An 18,972-nucleotide genomic window follows, 5' to 3' on the forward strand; every position below is an offset into this window, starting at 1 on the left:
CTATCTAAGTGTAGAAAAGACTCACTCTTAATATGCTATCTAAAAGCTAAAAACTGTAGCTAATATCTTTCTCTAAAGTATAATCTGAGTAAAACTTCTGAGCCTTAACACATAGTATTTCTAAAATCTTTTCTGTTAGTCTTCTCTATTAGGGAAAACACTTCATCTTAAGGGAAAATGCTTTTATCTTAAGGTTTTAAATAAATAAGCTATTTTAAAAGTAGGGGACTTCTTTTGGGAGGCTCTACTAACCGACATAAACCATGTAAGCATTCATAGAGTTCCACGTCTTGCCCACGTTAGGTTGAGCCGTTCTACACTTGCCATCATAATAGAACTTCTTATCTAAAGTGATCACAATCTTAGTCATCCACATAGAAGGGGGAATAATGTTAATCCTACGGTGGCACGTAGTTCTGAGACATAAAACCTTGGCAATATACCCATCTTGGTGCTAAATGCTACTCTTATTCTTATGCTCAAGATTTTAAGAAGTTCACTTCAAAATAGCACAAGGGTTTTACAAGAAAACCAATTATGCTCTTTCTTTATTTATATCTCAAGTCATATAAACAAAGTGGATTCTTTATCTTAGCTCAGGAACAAAAAGGTCAAATCTTTATAGAAAATCTGAGAATAATCTCATCTTAGGGTGCTCATAGCACAAACAATCTTGAAATAGCAATCTTAATTAGGGCTTAGTGACCCAATCATCAAACTCATGTTAAAACATCATAATATTCATGCTTGGTGATGTAAACATTTATAAATCAACTTAAAATCTGGAAATTTCTGCAATATACATGAAAATATGAACATAAACATGCAATTCAACTTCTAAATCATTGGAAATCTCATAAACTCATAAATAGAAATATTGGGTATAAACTCTAACTTCAATTTCATGAGAAATCACATAAAATTTCAGTAAATTTATAATTAAAATAAGTTTTGGGCACAAGGATGAAAGGATTATCCTTGTTCATAACCTCACATACCTCAATAGATGAACTAGACACCAAGGCTTGAATCTTGGATCCCTATTGATGCTTTTAAAGTTGAATTCTTGGAGTTCTTGTGTTGGAAATCCTTAATCTTGAATTACATTGGAGAATTAATGGAGGAATTGGATTTCCTTGGGAAGAAAGCTTTGATGATCTAGGGTTTGTTTTCCTTGAGAGAGAATGCTTTGATTTGGGGAAAATTCAATAAAGAATGACTTGAGAATGATTTTAGAGATTAAATTCCATATCTGGACGAAATAAAATTATGGGAAAAGGCTCATCTAAGCCTAGATGAAGCTTTTAATTTCTGTCAAAATTTTTCAAAATAGGCGCCTGGCGTGACGCGCCATGATTGCGCCAGGCCACTGGAAATAGACAACTGGGAACTGAGGGCTTGGCGCGATGCGGAGGATTACAGTGCCCTTTTTAAAATTTATTTTGACCACCAGCAGGATGTGGTAAGATCACATTGGGTTACTGGATTTTGACAAATAGGAAAATGGACCATTTTGTAATATGTCAATATCGCAGAGGTCCACTGGAATTGACGATTGCCATTTTTTCCTTCTCTGCGACGAGCTGAGAGTCTAGGTGGCATACCGTCAACTTAAATATGCTCTAACTTCTCAACTGAGTGTCGGATTTAGGCAAATTTGGTATTGATAGAAAGTTTATTCCATGGTATTCATCTTTGATGTAAATTCTTGACATTGTAGGGATGAATTTAAGCTAGGAAAAGTATGGGGTGTTACATAAACCCGCCGTTAGTCTGAAAGCAATGATCACCAAATGATTTAGGATATGGAGCACTAGTTGTAGAATATGAACCCTAGTTTCGCCAAGTCTTCTATTTGTCCCACTGCCTACCATCTCTACCACTGTTCTATTGCCTCCACCCTACTCTAAATATCTGAACTTCTTATTCTGCCTCTTTCCTATTTCTGTTTGTTTGTTTTTTTTCATCTTTAACCTATTATATATACACTACAAGCCTAGAGATGTCCATATCATTATTTAACATTACAACCTTACACTCTAGTACCAAGTCCCAAGATAAACCTGAAGTAAACTTCCTCATTCTCGCCCTTATACTAGACACAATTTCTGGGAGAATATCGAGACAACTGGTGGAATTTCAAAGCATAGCTAGTGGAATTTCAAAGCATACTCCTTCATAGTCATCCTTACCTGCTTCCAATTTAGAAACTCCCCATCTTTAGCCTCCCTTAACTCCTAAGGAAAGAAGCGATCAAGGAATGTACCAAAAAACTCCTCCCATATAGCCAACTCGACATCATTACCCCTCGACTGCTCCCACTCCTCATACAACTAATATGCCACATCTTTTAACTAATATACGGCAAAATCCATACCCTCCACATCAGTAGTATGCATCACCCTAAATATCTTTTCTATTTCATCAACAAACCCTTGAGAAACCTCCACAACCTTAGAGCCTGTAATGGTTGGAGGGCTCAACCTCATAACTGACTAACTCTAGTGGACTCAAAACATAGAGCAATAGAATTAACACAGCCTGGTTAATGAGATTGAGAAGTCACCAACTGAGTCAGCAGATGAATGAATCGATGGTACTCGGCATTAGAAATATCTCCTTGGGGCGGTGGGGAATAAATATTATCAACCTAAGAAGCCCTAAGAGGACTAGTAGTGATTAGTAAAACTCTACGAGGGGAAGTACAGTAAAGAGCAGGGACCCTAGACCAGGTCTGAACTCTATAAATAGGGTGAGTTCAGTCAACATTGTCCTTAAGTGGGATAGAGAAGTTTCCACGAGTATCAGATCTACAAGGAAGCATAATCTAAAATGCAAACAAATGAAAATTAGAGGAGTTTTCAAGACCTTAGACTCTATGGAACAAGAAAAAAAAAGCATTCCTAAATGCCTCGCAGCCTCTCCTTTAAAAGTGTTGTGTGCTATACACCCATAAAAGAGACTCTACTTGATACGACTTGTGGACACCCAATGAACATGAACCTAGGCTCTGATACTAAGCTTGTCATGACCTAAAACAGAGCCTAGTCATGATGAGTATCTCAGTATGCCAAGGATTGAAGACCATCCCTATTAACTTAGCCAACCTCAACATAATACAACTAGCGGTGAATGAGTTTCAAACATATAACAAGATAGAGCTGAGTTTTGAACATATAACAAGATAGAGCTAAGTTCCAAATATATAACAAGATAGATAATCAATAACAAGAGGGATTTAAGAATCCACTGCACAACCCACCCATACTTTTTCCACAAAAGCCTCTAAGAAATAAAACATCAACCTATGTTGGGACATGCCCCCGACCATATCCAAAAACCCACCAAAATAGTCTAAGACATAAGTAGAGAAAAAACTATGAAATAAGGGCCTTACGAAGAATAGAAGATCACCACTTCAAAGATGACTCATGGAAAATCCAAAAATCACCTACCATTGTGCAAGGAAATAGAAACCTCTTCGGACCCTGCATCACATGGGGATACAACATCGTAGGATGATTAGCGGGGTGAACGCTAAAATGTAAATTAGGGAAGGGATAAAATAATTCCATGATAAATCATTCCAAAAATAATTCTAAAGACATATGCAAAAAATCATATACATGTATATATATATAAAATATGTTGAGATAGGGGACAAAGTTTATAATGAGAGTTAAAAATTAACCTGGACTGTGTAGCTCAAACCATCATCTATACCCATCAGCTATATGGGTCCAACTCTCACCCTATAAAAAGGGTCCCAGTGTGTGTTAGCCACACGAATTAGGGTATCTAGGATGGCTGGGGAATCTACGATCCTTCACCAATCTATGACTTGTGGACTGATACAAATTGACCCTTAGATGCTCAATCCCTTGGAAACCCTAGTTGTTCTTTCTTGGATAAGTTTAAAAGTTGTTTATGATTGTCTAAGTGATGAAAATAAGCCTATTTATGTGTTTTATTGTCGTGGATTATAATTGGGGAAAGAGGGAAATGACCAAAGTACTCTCAATTAAAAGTGTAAGAAATTAGTCACTAGTTATTTTGGATCACGTCACAACTGGGTACGAGTCACTGGCTAGACCCATAGTATAGGAAGTGACTCAGGGAATCCTTCACTAGTTTGGTCATGAGTCACACCCTATGACTCGTGACCAGACCTTACGGTTCATAGGGTTCTAGTCGTACTCAAGACAGAAATATTTGCTACTCCACTAGTTTGATTATGAGTTCCTCGTTATGACTCATGACCACACCTTACTACTCGTGAAGTGCCAATTATAGCCTGGAAAGTGAGCATAAAACTAAAAAATTTTAGAGGAAAAAATTTAGGGAGTTACAATCACCCAGTAAGGCTACCCTGGGATTTAGAAGTCAGTGATTTACCCCACTATGCTTGCTTAGTTCTTGGTACAGGTACACTGACTGAGGATGGTGCATGTACCGATGAACAACCCTAAAACTAAGAAAGATTTACACCTTCTCATATCTACTGACTATATTGAAACTGACTGGTCCTAGCTCTCTTATTCTCCCTCTCCATTTCTTATAGTTTCCTAGCATTAATTTGTTAATCATGACTCATCAAACATTCAATATCTATATCCTCAGTCAACATGGAGGTCCTACACTCCTTGACTACCAAATCAAACACACTAGTGACAAGCTTACTCATACGAGCTTTAAAATCTGGAGACAATGCTGGTCCAAACTTAGCTAGATGAGAAAAGTTGAGGGAATACTCCTTAACCAACACAGAGCCCCACCTCAGGTTCATAAACTCATCTACCATAGCCTTTCTTATACCCTTAGGAAAGAACTTGTCTAGAAAAGCCAAATGAAACACATCCCAACTTATAGGAGATGCATTCTCACCCCTACCTTCCTTTCATACAGTAAACCAATCATAAGAAACATTCTTCAATTAATAAAAATCTAATTCCATACTTTTATCTTCAGTAATGTACATAATCTGGGTAATTTTCTTTACCTTATTAATGAAAAAATGAGGATCCTCATTCACATTTGACCCAAATAACTCATGTGGGTATATCCTAGTAAAAGTCTGAACTCTAACTGTAGCTAAGTTATCATTCTACTAAAGTGGGACTGCTACTAGCTAATTGCTCTGAACATTAGCATTCACAGTCTGAGCTAACACTTGGAAAATAGTCTGAAACTTAGCATGACAGACATTTTTATTTAGAGTGTCTATAGGTGGTGGTGGGTCTGACTGATCACCATATAAGACCCCGCAAAATTCTCTCGTAGTATGAGCCTTAGAGCGTGTTCAGTAAAGTGTTAATCAAGCCCTAAAAGGTTAAAAAGTGTCTTCCTAAGTGAGAAGTATTTTGAATCGTATATAATTTCTCTAATATCGACTTTTTGTCATATAGAGCATTGAATAAGCTTTCTATCGATACCAATTTCGTTAAAATCTGATATCGAATAAGAAAGTTATGACCGTTTTACTAAGAGCTATCAGAGCCGCCTTGGTGCGAAGGACGGGTTGACAGACCGTCGAGCTTATGATGGACCATCGCCCAGACCGTTGTAACCGAGGAAGTAACTCCCTTTTAGGGTCCAAGTACAATGGCTAGGACGACGGACCGTCAAGGCTGCGACGGACCGTCGTTGAGACCGTCGCCGCTGAGGCAGTGTGGCCTCATCTTGGCCAACGTGGGATGGATGATCCGGCAGACCATCGAGTTTGCTAAGGACCATTACTCAAAATGTTGAAACCAAGGCAGTGTGTTCTTTTTCTGACTGGCTAGCGACAGACCATCGCTTTGATTGTGCAACCCCCGTTTAGTAATTTTAAGACATTTTTAAAAAGGCTTTTTGGTCTTTCTCCCACTCTTTTCAGCCCCTATTTATATCCGATCAAGGCTCACAACTTCATTTCTCATCTTCAACATAAAAAACTAGGGTTTTATACAAATCAAAACCCTTATTTCTTCTTTAAGAAAAAATCAAGAGAAATCAAGAAAATTAAGAATCTCTCTAAGAGACTTCAAGAAAGAGTTTTCCTATGGTATGCAAATATTGATTCTTGGGTCTCTTTCATCCAAGAAGCTCAAGAACCCTTTTTAAAATTTCAAATATCTTATGTTTATGAGATTTAATGATTTATGTGAGTTGAAATTGATGTTCATGCTATATCGAGTTTTAATTCATGTTTTATTTATGAGATTTCAAGCTTTGAACTTATTATGTGATATTCATGTGATGTTCATGATAAACCCTTTTCAAGTTGCTTGTTAAGTGATATGTTTATATTAGTTAAGTGTAGAAATTGTTGAATAAGCAAAGCATGCTCCCCATATGTTTGATAAAATGCTTATGTGAAAGAATTCCAGCCATTATAGCATGTGGACTAGAAATCCCCAATGGTTTGCAAACCCATGCATGCCAAGTGTTTATTGAAAAGCCTTAGTGAATGAATTGTGATATGATAGCATGAAATTCTCCAATTATGTGCTCTTCGATACATGCTAAGAATTTAATACATGCTAAGTGTTTGATGCAAGACCTTGTTGAATGGAGTATGAGACAATAACATGTCTCCCTATACTATCACATGTTTATGATTTCTAAATACTTGAAGAGATGCTTTAGTGATTGTGATGGTGAATGAATGTCCATGGTATTGATTATTCAAGAATGATTATGTTTTACTTTTATGTTATTGAGTCCTGGGCGTATTTATACCTGATAAATTAGCTGCAGTATAGAGCCCGTGTCTCCTCGATAATCTCAGTTAAGCCATGATTCTTAAAACTCAGTGAGTTATAGAACTCTGTACTTTTAGATAGATATAGAACCTAAGAAATCTCAAAAATCTCAATAATCTCAGTATCGCTAGTATTCTAGCCTTAGTTCAGTACTCAGCTCAGATCTTGTAGTATTCAAGTGTTCAGTTCAAAACTCAGTATCATGCAGTCAGATAATGAGATTTAGTAGTATTCTATCAGATACAGAACCAAGTGAATTCAGCATAACTCAGTCAAATCATTCAAGAAGTATCATCAGTAACAGATTCAGCTCAGTTTAAGTTAAGTTAAGAATCAGTTTAGAGTCTTTCAATTGGGAGTAGGAGCTAGCATCGAGCGAGTGTAAGGATGGTGGCTCCCTGTTAGAGAGGCAGAGTCGTTAGGAGCAATCCCTGAACTCCAGAACTACGTAGCTAGTGCAGAAGTAGGAGTCACTCGTTAGAATAAGGCTTGACTATTATATTGCCTTAGGCTTGAATTCCTGTGAGGGTCACCCATTAGAGAGGCCTGACCAGAGTAGACGTATTTACTCGTGGCACGGTATTAACACCCTTCCAGCTGGGGTTACAGGTTGGACCCCACTAGTTTAGATTTGGGGCATGTAGGTTAAGTGAGAACTCCCACAATTACTGTTTTAGTATCAATCTTTAGAGTAGAACTCAGAAATTAAGACTGTCAGATACGATCACCTATCTCAGTAAGAAACTCAGATAGTTTTGTTGATTTATGGACCACCCACTAGATAAGAATGGTCTCACATAAAGATATTTAGTATCAGTATTATCAGATCTAGAGATCACCTATTAGATAGGCTTGATCTCAATCTCAGATTCAGTTGAGTAATCTTATTATCAGATCCAGAGATCACCTGTTAGATAGGCTTGATCTCAAGTCTCATATTCAGTTAAGTAATCTTATTATCAGATCCAGAGATCACCCATTAGATAGAATTGATCTCAGTCTCAGATTTATTTAAGTAGATAAACTTGATCTCAGTCTGAGATTCATATGAGTAATCTCATTATCAGATTCAGAGATCCTATGCTAGATTGGTTCGATGTTAGATAAGATCTATTCTTGTCATTGATAGTAGATCAGGGATTATCCGTTAGAGAGGTTTAATCTCCGATTCAGTCAGCTAAGAATAGCAAGTTCAGAGTGCAGTCATTGATTTGAGTAGATTTAGCTAATCAGCTCTAGTAACATCAGTTTCCGAGATCACTCACTAGAGAAAACTGAACTTAACTCCAGTACTTGATTATAATATCAGGAGATTCAGTTGTTCAGTATCTCAGTATAAGTAGTGAGTTCAAATAACAGTAAAGCAATATCTGAGTTTCAGTATTTTGAGTCATGATGATTTCAATTATGATTTATGCATTCATGCATATGTTCTCATTCAATACTCTCATGATTATTCAGTTAAATAATTGTTCATGCATAAGCCTTACCTTATCTTCATACTTGGTATATTCCCGTACTGATGCATTTTCTTTATGGTGTTTTATTTGACATCATAGTTTCAGAGAAACGAGATCTAGAGTACCCTTTGCAGCTCAGTCCCAGTCAGCAACAGTAGACATAGTAGTGAGTCCTCTTCAGTCGAAGATGATTCTTATTTTATTATTGCATAAGATTTAGTTTATTTTTAGTAGATGGAGTTATTTGGGGACATGTCCCATCAACTCCATAGTTTAGATAGTTTAGAGGCTTTTCAGATAGGTGTATCAGTATTTAGTTTTCAGTTTTGAGTATTTTAGATATTTTGAACCTTATGGCCTATTTTCGCCAGTTTTCTGCATTTATTTCATATATTATGTAGTGCAAAGGTACATATATCAATAGAGGGTTAGCTTGTGGTCCTTCGGGATCATGAGCACCGTGTGATGTTCTAGTTCTAGAAAATCGAGTTATTACACACCATTTTTATATGCGTAAGCTTTGTGAGGAGGTATATTCTATCCCATGAAACCACAAATTAGAGCAGATAGAGATAACTTAAAACCACGATAGAGATCATGAAAGAAGGGATAGTTCGTAATATGTTTCATAGCTTCTTACTTATAAGTGTGGCATTCTTCACATTCATGATCAAAATTCTAAATAACACAACTTGTCAGACTCCTGATCTGAGGTGGATTTATGCACCTCAGTGTTATTATCCAAGCTTATTTAGCCTTGTATTGAGGACCTTTTATGTTCTTAATGTGTTCATAAAGATATAAATGAGCATCTAAGTGTAAAATTACTTGATTTCAATATTTAAGGTGTATTTCAAATAAGTTTGAATTCTAATTGGTCACTTAGAGTGTAAATGAGAAAACTAGTGTTACTAGTTTGAGCTATGTATTGTTCTAGTTGATCTCGATGGATTCTAGTGTATGTAATGAGTTACTAATCGTATTATTGTGCAATTATGTGTGTAAAATCTAGTTTCTAGTGTTTAAGGTTCAATGGAAAAAACCAAGAGTCAAAAACAAGTTAAAGAAAGATCAAAAGGGATAAAACTAGTACGCTTAGCTTAAGTTTCTAGTTCACCATTTTGGATGTTGTGTTGTTTTAAGATTTAATTAGTGGTGTTTCATGATATAGGATTCTTGGTTAGTTGATTATGATGATATATGGATTATAAAAAAGCTGTAAATAAAGTGTAAACAACACCACAAGGCTTGTAATGGATGGACAAAAGCACGGGACAAGATTTGACGTAAAATAGACCTTTTGGAGTCCATGGTGCATCGCGGAGATTAGACACCACTATGGGGAAAGTTACACACCTGGGGAGATTACTAAGGGACCAATAATATTGTGTCTCCACGTTTAGGGCATGTCACACATCCTAGGTACTGCAATAGAGGGCGTGACGCGGCCTCTAGCTTAAGATCGACAGATTTGACCTCCTACAAAATAAGACACTTGAACATAAAGCTATAGACCTTGGACGACCTTGAAACTGTAAGGGAGGATAAAAAACACTTCAAATAGGGGGTTTTCATCCTTTACTTTAGCTTATATATGGATTTTATCATGTATTCATCTATTGTGATTATGGTAATGTCCATGAGTGGCTAAAACCCTTTTCTGAGGTTAAGGCCAAGAACATGATTACTCCTAAAAAAAGGAAAAGGGTAACATGAGAATTTACCCACCCCATATTTATAAATATACTTTGTTCCCAAAGTATACTAAAAAATAGAGATATAAATACTCCCTAAGTGCCCTAATACTACCTAGTAGCATCTTTATACCTCAAGAGGCTCCAACGACCCCACACTCAGTCTTCACCATGCTCTTTAGCTTAGGTTGTAGGTACTCAAACTTCCCATCACCTTATGACTCAACTAAAATAAAAACAATGTAAAGTAAAAACTAAAAATATTGAAAATAAAACCTACCTTAACTTGGGTTGCCTCCCAAGCAATGCCTGGTTTAGTGTCGCGGCACAACCCAACATCACACTTAACCATTTTTATTCACCCTTTTCCTTCTACTTAGAGGACATCTTCTTATTCATTTTTGACCTCTTGAGTATTAAATCTCAAGGTCAACAACTTTCTTAATAATAGCCTTTTCAGGCTTATCAATTAGCATTCCTTTAGGCTTAGGTATTGGTGGCTTAGGCAACTTAATGAGAAAGTTCAAAGAGGTCTTTGGTGGGTTTGTCTTTACCACCCCACACTCATTTAATTCCATCAATGTAATCATACATAAATCTTTGTAATGGGACAGTGTGTTGAGTGGTTGGTATACCTTAAAGACCACCACTTCATCATCCAACCTCATTTTGAGCGTGCCCTCTCTCACATTTATCAATGCTCCTCCCATCTCCAAGAATGGACGTCCTAATATAATCAACACCCTTTTATCTGCCTTATAATACAAAATAATAAAATCAACAGGGATAATAAACTTACTAACCTTGATGAGAACATCCTCAATAATTCCTTTAGGATGGACTTTAGTCTGGTCTACCATTTGAAGTTGCATAGAGCACGATCTCGTCTTCCTCAATCCGAAAGTGTTGAACATTTATAGGGGAATCAAATTAATACCTTCCCCCAAATTACTTAGTACGTGGACCACCTCCCTGTTACCAATTTGAATATAAAGAGTGAACTTCCTAGGGTCTTTAAGATTTTGAGGCATCTTTTGCATCACCACAAAGCACCAACTTCAATATCCAACATCTTAATTTTATTAGTTTCCATATCCTTTAAGTACTTAACATACCTGGGCATTTCTTGCAAAACATCTAAAAGAGGACGATTAATGTGAAGCTCCCTAAACGTGTCACAGAGCTTCTTGAAGCATGCATCCTCTTGTGCTTTTCTTAGCCTCCATGGAAATGGAGGTGGTGGATACACCTTAACCTTTTTAGTAACTTTTATTTTTAGGTACCTAGACTTCCTCAAATAATTAGCAACTTTGTTTTCAATCGGTTAAGCAATCAACTCTGAATCTATCTCCTTATTTGTCTTTGGTGGTTTGTCAATCAACTTTTTACCACCCCTCAAAGTGATTTCCATTACTTGTTTAGGAGGTTCAGTGTCACTTAGAAAACCACCTTGAGGCCTTCTGCATTTGTCCCAACTGATACTCCAACTATTTTTGAAGTACTTGCTGATTTTTGAGTTTAGCAGCCATCTGTTCTTGGGTAGACATGATCTTCTTTATCATGTGCTTTACGTTGCTGGACTGTGTGTTTTGCTGATGCTGAATTTGTTGATTATTGTTCTACCAATAATTTGGCATTTTTGGTTGTAAGTATTTTCATAATTTTGAGCAGTACCCATAAAATTTACTGACTCAAGAATTGCACCACAAATATCTATAGAGTGGCCTCTATTTCTGCAAATCTCACACCATACCGGAGTCTGCTGCACTACGTTCACTTGAGCCTGAGACATCTGCACACCCAACTTTCTGATTATATCATCATTAGTTATATGGAGCTGATAGTTGGGCGACTAAAGCTGTAATACTGTCAACTTTAATCATGCCTGCAATATTTTTAATTGAGCTTTTTGAAGCATCACCATGCCAATCCAAATTTCCTTGTGCAATTCAATTCAACAAGGTATACAACTCATCATAACTTTTTTCTAGATTCTGACCACCTGTAGCTGAATTTAGCAGAATTTTTATGTTATGAATCTAATCTGATCACTCATCATAATACCTCATTGGACTGCTCTATGATGTGGACAGTCCTAAAGTAAAGACTTGAATCTCTCCTAAGAATGATAAAGGTTCTCATCTGGCCTATATTTGAAGCTTAAAATCTTATTGTGAAGTCTCACAGTCTTTCCAGATGGAAATAAGCAAATGAGGAACTTCCGAACTAAGTCATCCTAAGTTGTGATTGAATTTGCTGACTCAGCGTTTAACCACTTCTTTGCCTCCCCCAACAGTAAAAATAGGAAAAGTTTCAGCCTCATATAATCAATTAACACACCCATAGGGATGAATGTGTCATTGATCTCCAAAAAGTTCTATAAGTGGACTTTTGGATCTTCATATGATAACCCAGTGAATTATCCACTACTATGTAAGACCTGCACCATTTTCTGCTTCAGCTTGAATCTATCTCCAATAGCCGATTTTTGAATAGGGGAGGTCAAATTTATTGTAAGTGGGATCGCCACTTCGCGAACTATCCTGTGGGCTGGTGGGTCCTCAGACATAAGAGCAGGAATATCTTGCTCTTCATTGATTTTTGGGTGGTGGTAGAGAAGGATTGGTTCTCTCCTCTATTGGTGTAAGCGTTGTTTGGGCTTGGGGTCTAGTCTAACCAATTTCTGATCCATTACAATAATAGTGTTGGAATAAAAATTGAAGAAAAAGATCTGAAGAATACAGAGTTGCAGATGATACGAGTCCCCTTACGAGTCATCAACACATCATATGACTCATAGGTTGACTCATAAACACAACAACAACCAAAACCAAGCAGAAAAGCTAAGTGAAGAAAAGATAAAACTGGAGCATACGAGTCGTAAAATGAGAATATGAGTCATGTCAAGAAACCATAAGGATGAAAGAACCTCAAGCTCCCAATCAGAGTTTAACCAATAGAAGAAGATGATTCGGAAGTCTGAGTACAACTCATACTAACCAACCGTAAGTATACCAGTATCCAGAGATTAGAAGGACAAATACACAGGTGGTAATGAGTGAATTTCATAAGTCATATGGTCAATATATGACTTATGACCATGAGTCATAAAGATAACACAAAGTTGAAGCCCTGGAAGATCCAACACTAGAGAATATACGAGAGGCATTGTGCAACCTTAAGAAGATCTTATGAGTGGACGAGTGAGTCGTACCTTGTGCAAACATTAATTTTCATTTTCCATTTTAATTAGGATTTTTTGGTTATTTAGAGATACAATAAATACCCTAGTATTTACCTTTTATTAGGTTACACTCTTAGAAGTTCTTTGATACTCTATTACATACTTTACATTATTCTTGAGATTTTTGGGTTTTTATTTGATTGAAGATTTCTGATTTTATTCTTATCATTATTGTGCAATCAATTACATGAATTCTTTGTTGATTATAATGGATTATTGCATGAACATGAGCGGCTAATTTCCCTGACTAGGGTTGTGGGAATCTTGGGGGATTAGCTATGTAAGGGAAGTAGGAAATTCATCTATTCTAACCTAACTGCATGATCTTAATCTTTTTTATATTAATTGACCCTAAAGCTACTGCAGAAGCTTGAGGATTGCCTGTATTCGATAACGCGCTCACAAGGGAGTAAGAGATTAGGAAAAAAGGATTAAGACAATAATTTGAGATTTACATCTATCATATTATTCCATCATCTTATTTAATCAACTTAAGACTCAAAAGGTGAAAGTTGAACTGAAGTCATAGACTAGGAGCAATAAGGTGACACCCTAAGACTCATAAGGTAAATAGTGAGATTTATCAATACGTTTACAAAGATGGTTGATAATACATATCATGTTGACTTTACATGTATAACAACAAAATAGGTGGATTGAACACGAGAAATTTACGAAGTTGAGAAGCCAAGGGGAACACAATCCAAGTGTTTGTCTTTTATTGTTTACAAACTCAAAGCATTCAAGTTCGGTTACTACTTATGATAGATTTCAAAACCCCTCATTTACTTTTCCACACTGCTCATGGATTTCAGCAAGTTATGCAACTGTTCAACATTTTCCTTTTGGGATCGACCCTAACCTAGCTGGGTTACTATATTTGGCATCGACCGCAACATAATTCTTTTGAGGTTAGTTTTGGGCGACATAAATTTTGGCTCTTTTGCTGAAAAAGTCTAAGAATAAATGGTATTGTCCCTTTACTATACTAAGAGTGTTCCATATGGTGCTTTATAATTAAAGCGAGATGGTGAAGCCCTATTTAAGGAGAATGGGCAAAGAGTAAAGCATTATATGGTTAATACTAAAGAAGTAAGTGTAATTTTTGAGATGGCCCTTGGTGAAATCTGAGTAACCAAGGCAATTATGTCATGCCACAATATTAAATCAAGCGCTGCATGAGAGGCAACCATGAGGCTAGTTGGTGAAATCTAAGAATCCAACTTAGCCCTGTCGTGCGGCGATGCTAAATCAAGTGCTTTATAGGAGGCAATCAATGTTTTTGCACTTGATAATTTATAAGGTAATAAGTGTTTTCAGTGTGTAGGACTAAGGATTGCAGAAAAGAGCCAGAAAATTCTCAGAAGTTAGGTCATATAGACTCTTCACGAGTCGTATCTTAAGGTAACCACTTGTGAGTAGGAATCATAAGGATCTGGGTGATGTTGCAAATCCAAGTAAAAGTTTTTTGAGTCTTTACGACTCTCAGAATGAGTTATACCCTTAAGGTACAATTCGTCTCACTAAAATCTATCGACTCCAGAACCCAGGTAAAGTTCTAGGTATTTATGAATGGAGGAAAAGACCTGTAAGCCTGGGTACGAGTTATACACATGACAAACTTACCAGGTCAAAGGTCGTGGATCAACTTGACCTAAATCTCTATTTTAAATAAAACGGGTAGCCAAATCCGATACCCGATAGTACGAAACACAACCCACCTTCATTAATTTTGATCTTGAAGCTCTAAATGCATGATTTCACTTTAAAAAACACACAAATTAGCTTGATTCTCTCATATTGCATGAATTTCACCAAAAAATTTATAGAAGAAAAGTGAAAACTCAAGAACCCTAAACTCTCAATAATTCCAGTAAGTATTTTAAACTTAAATGCTCTACATTTCGAGTTGAAGTTGAATCTAAGTTGAGAATGTAGCATTTGAGTTGAATATATGTGTATGTTGAAAAAACAGAAATCTAGTTCTTCAAAATTTTAGCTTAAAGTGGGAGTTGGAGTTGAACTTGAAAATGTGTTCTAAAAATATGTGTTCTTGGATAGAATTAAAGTGATCATGCTGTACACTAAAATGGTAGTTTGGGGATTATATGTTGGAATCAACTCATAAGTTAAAATTCTATATTGCAGTGGATACAAGACCCCTTATAGCTCGTACCTATGTGAAATGAGTTGTAATAAGACTTATACCTTCTGATAACACAGAAGTTTAACTGAGTGTAGATTCTAGTATGGCTATGACTTGCCTATGTGAGTCATATCCAATACATATAGCTTGTAAACACAAGCCGTAAGGACCTGGGAAGATAACATAGAATTGAGTTTTGTTTTTGGTCTGCTTACGATTGTTGGTAATGAGTCATAATCTATCCTTACTACTAGTTAGAAGGACTTATAAGTAGACCAGTAAACATCCATATATACATTTTCTACCTTACAAATTAGTCATACGACTCGTACCCACATGATACGGATCTTACCCCCAGTCATAAGATAAATAGAACATACACACTGATACTTAATTTTCCTATTTTTCTTTCTATTCCTTATTAATTACTGATGAATGTATGCATATAGGTACCATGCCTACAAAAGGTGCTTCATCTTAAAAAAAAAGTAGTAAAGAAGGGAAATAAAAAGACACCTGTTCCAATTTCTGATTACACAAAGTCATCCAACAGTAGAGGTGACCTTGTTAAATTCCCAATATAATATAGTTTTGGATGGATGACAACAGTTCCCGGCAAGTACAGTGCCATATTAGCGTAGGATTTTTATATGGCGTATAAGCGTGAGTTGAAAAGAAAGTATCAACAGGGTAATTTATAGAGAGGTGTTGACCCCATTCATCACTAATCATTCGAGGAGTGTAGGTGCACCTCTCCCCATATACTATTTCACAGTTCTTGGATGGACCAAACCTCCAATCATTTGTAAACACAGGGGAAATAGATTACCGCATAGAAAAAATGTGAAAGATTACGAGAAAATAACTGGGGCCAAAAGATAAGATGAGACACTTTAAGTAGATTACGAGCTTAATCGTGTTAAGTGGTAAAAATAAATTTTAGGTGGTAGGTGGCCCTAGAGTGATGTTGAAAAAAATAGAGAAACATACACTAAATTTCGAGGCCAATGCCTGGTAGACACTGGCTCGACACAGACTATGTCCTGCTACTGGGGACAATGTGTTAAGTTTGATTTGTGAGGCACTGATATTAGGTTTTATGTCTAGATATAAGTTTAATGTGGGAGAGTTTTTAGCTCAAGAAATACATAATAGAGCTATAGGCAGAGAGAAGTTATTACTAGCATACCTTTGTATGATCACTCAGCTCTGTTTAGTTGTGGGGGTACAGGAACTTATCAAGATTTCCAAGCTTATTGATCCCACACACACTACAAATTTAGGTTGATAAGAGATTCAACAAACCCTATGGCCAGGCAAGCAAGGCAGGAGCTGATATGATAGCCGATATGCTCAAATAGAGTGGACAGTCTGAGGCTGCAAGGACAAATGAGACAGGTGTGCAGACTGAGCCACAAATTGCAGATGCAGTGGCAACATCTAGTTCCTTTCCTCTGGTACAATATGTACCACCTTAACCCAGAGCTATGCCGGCTGTCTTGATAGTGATCTCACAGGCCATGTGGGATAAGGCGATAAAGATATTAGCTACATTAGAGATGAAGGTCCGGTATATAAAAAGGGGTGTAAAGCCCTGGGTTGATACTATGCTAGTAAATCAAGATAGATAGGTGTAGGTTCAATTAGATGTATTTGAGTAGTGGATTACCCGATAGTTGAGAAGCATCCAAATTCAAGTTATAGCAAAAGTGAAAGCTGAGGTGGCCAAAATAAAGAAGATGGTTGATGAGTTATATGACAGACCAATATCCTAGAACCTGTGGTTATAGAGGTTGAGCTTGAGGTACATATCAAAAATATCTGGGAGATCTTAGAACTAGTAGAAGAACCTCAAGAGAAAAGAAAGAAAAGAAAGCACTGGGGTGCAGAAACAGAAGCTATAAAGAAGGCTAAGAAAGATATCCTACAAAGTGAGAGCGACCGACAGGTGAGGGTCGAAGAGATAAAAGCTGGTGCTTATAGATTGAGGCTAGTAATTACTGATATTGAGGATGATGGTGATATAGACCCACCGACTGTTGTACCACTGATCTCACCATCCACAACCGATGCCACTATTGCGAAGACAGTCCCGATAAGTGATGGGACTATGTTGATAATGGTGGGACATGACTTGAGGGCCCACGTGATGATGATGAAGTATTAGTTAGTGCCTTTAGCACCCAGGTATGTTCATCATCCCTTGTATTTCATTGTTACATGCACTGGGATCAGTGCATAGGCTTTAAGTTGGGGGTGGGGGTGTACTAAGGTCGCCATGGGCTATACTTGCCATGTTTCAAAGCTTGTGGCTACAATCTAAAAAAGTTAAGAACTGACTTGTTTTTGTTTTTGTTGTGTGTATGCTTGAATAGTTGAAAATAGAAGGAAAATTTGTACTTGTGGCAGTAGATGTTATTTTGAATAACTATGGCATTGTTTGATTTTGAATAATTATGCTAAAAAATTGATACCTTCATAAATTTTGTGTTAATGTGTTATATGTGTATATTTGTGATATAATTATAAATCTGATAATGACATTAGGATTAGGAATAAAATAACAAGGGCAAAAAATTACATCATTGGATCAGTAGTACCTAGTAGTATAACCCCGTGCGAGTGTGTCTGAGGTGGTACTTAGTTCTCGGTGTGTCTAAATCTAAAACTTGCCCGATTGCTCTTACCTAGACTTCAGGATAGTCGAGTAGGAGATGATCATAGGCTATGTTTGTTGTGAGTTCACTTGAGCCTAAACTCCCAACCAAATAGATATGAATCCCTTGATCCCATTATTTGAGCCTTAATTGATGAATCTTTTGATTACACCAATTTCACCTTCCCATTTCACTTACGATGAACCTGTATTTGCCCTGGTCCTCCTTGAAAACTGTGCACCTCAACTCAGGAAAATCACCTAAGTTGAGGGTGGCTATTATAGGGGTCCGTAGGGAATAATGAGTATGAAGAAAGATGTGTAGAAGAAAAAATAAAAAAAGATAGGTGCGATAAAAATTAAAAAAAATAAAAGAAAAGAAAAAAGGAAAGAAAAAGAAAGTGAGAAAAAAAAGCCGCACTGAGTCCTGTTTGAATGTGCTTTAAAAAGAAAAAAAAGAGATGTAAGGGCAGAAATAAAATAAACAAAAAGTGGTTAATAAGTGGACCCCAGATAAAGCATAGTGTCAAGGAGGCGTATTCACTAAAAAAATCCCAAAAATATACCATACGACCCCTAAACCTATGTTACAAGATGAAGAAAAGTCCTTAAGTGATCCTACTCCAACTATCTTAAAACTAAGGAAGAGAGCACATGGGCAAGCCTATGGTATTCTATATACACAACGATAATTCTTGTGAGTGGAAGCGTCTTTTGCTATATCCTTGAAAAATTAATTGATCCATATTGAGTGAAAAGGGGATTTTTTTGATTGTGAGCGCACATGGGGTATGTTGTTATGTTGCTATACTATTTGGCGAATGTGATTTGTATATGCCTAGTTATCTGTTACTAGTGTAATGTCATCATCGGATTTTTTTTATCATTCCATGTACCAAATCATATACACAGTCAGGTTCTTGAAGAGTAAAACTAGGAGGGGGAACAAAATTGTTGAAAATTGAAATAAAAAGTCTCTGCCATGGGTATCTTAGGATCTTCTCGTTTAAGCATCATTATTGTGGGTAG

Source organism: Capsicum annuum, chromosome 5 (assembly GCF_002878395.1).
Source record: "Capsicum annuum cultivar UCD-10X-F1 chromosome 5, UCD10Xv1.1, whole genome shotgun sequence".
Classification (NCBI taxonomy): Eukaryota; Viridiplantae; Streptophyta; class Magnoliopsida; order Solanales; family Solanaceae; genus Capsicum; species Capsicum annuum.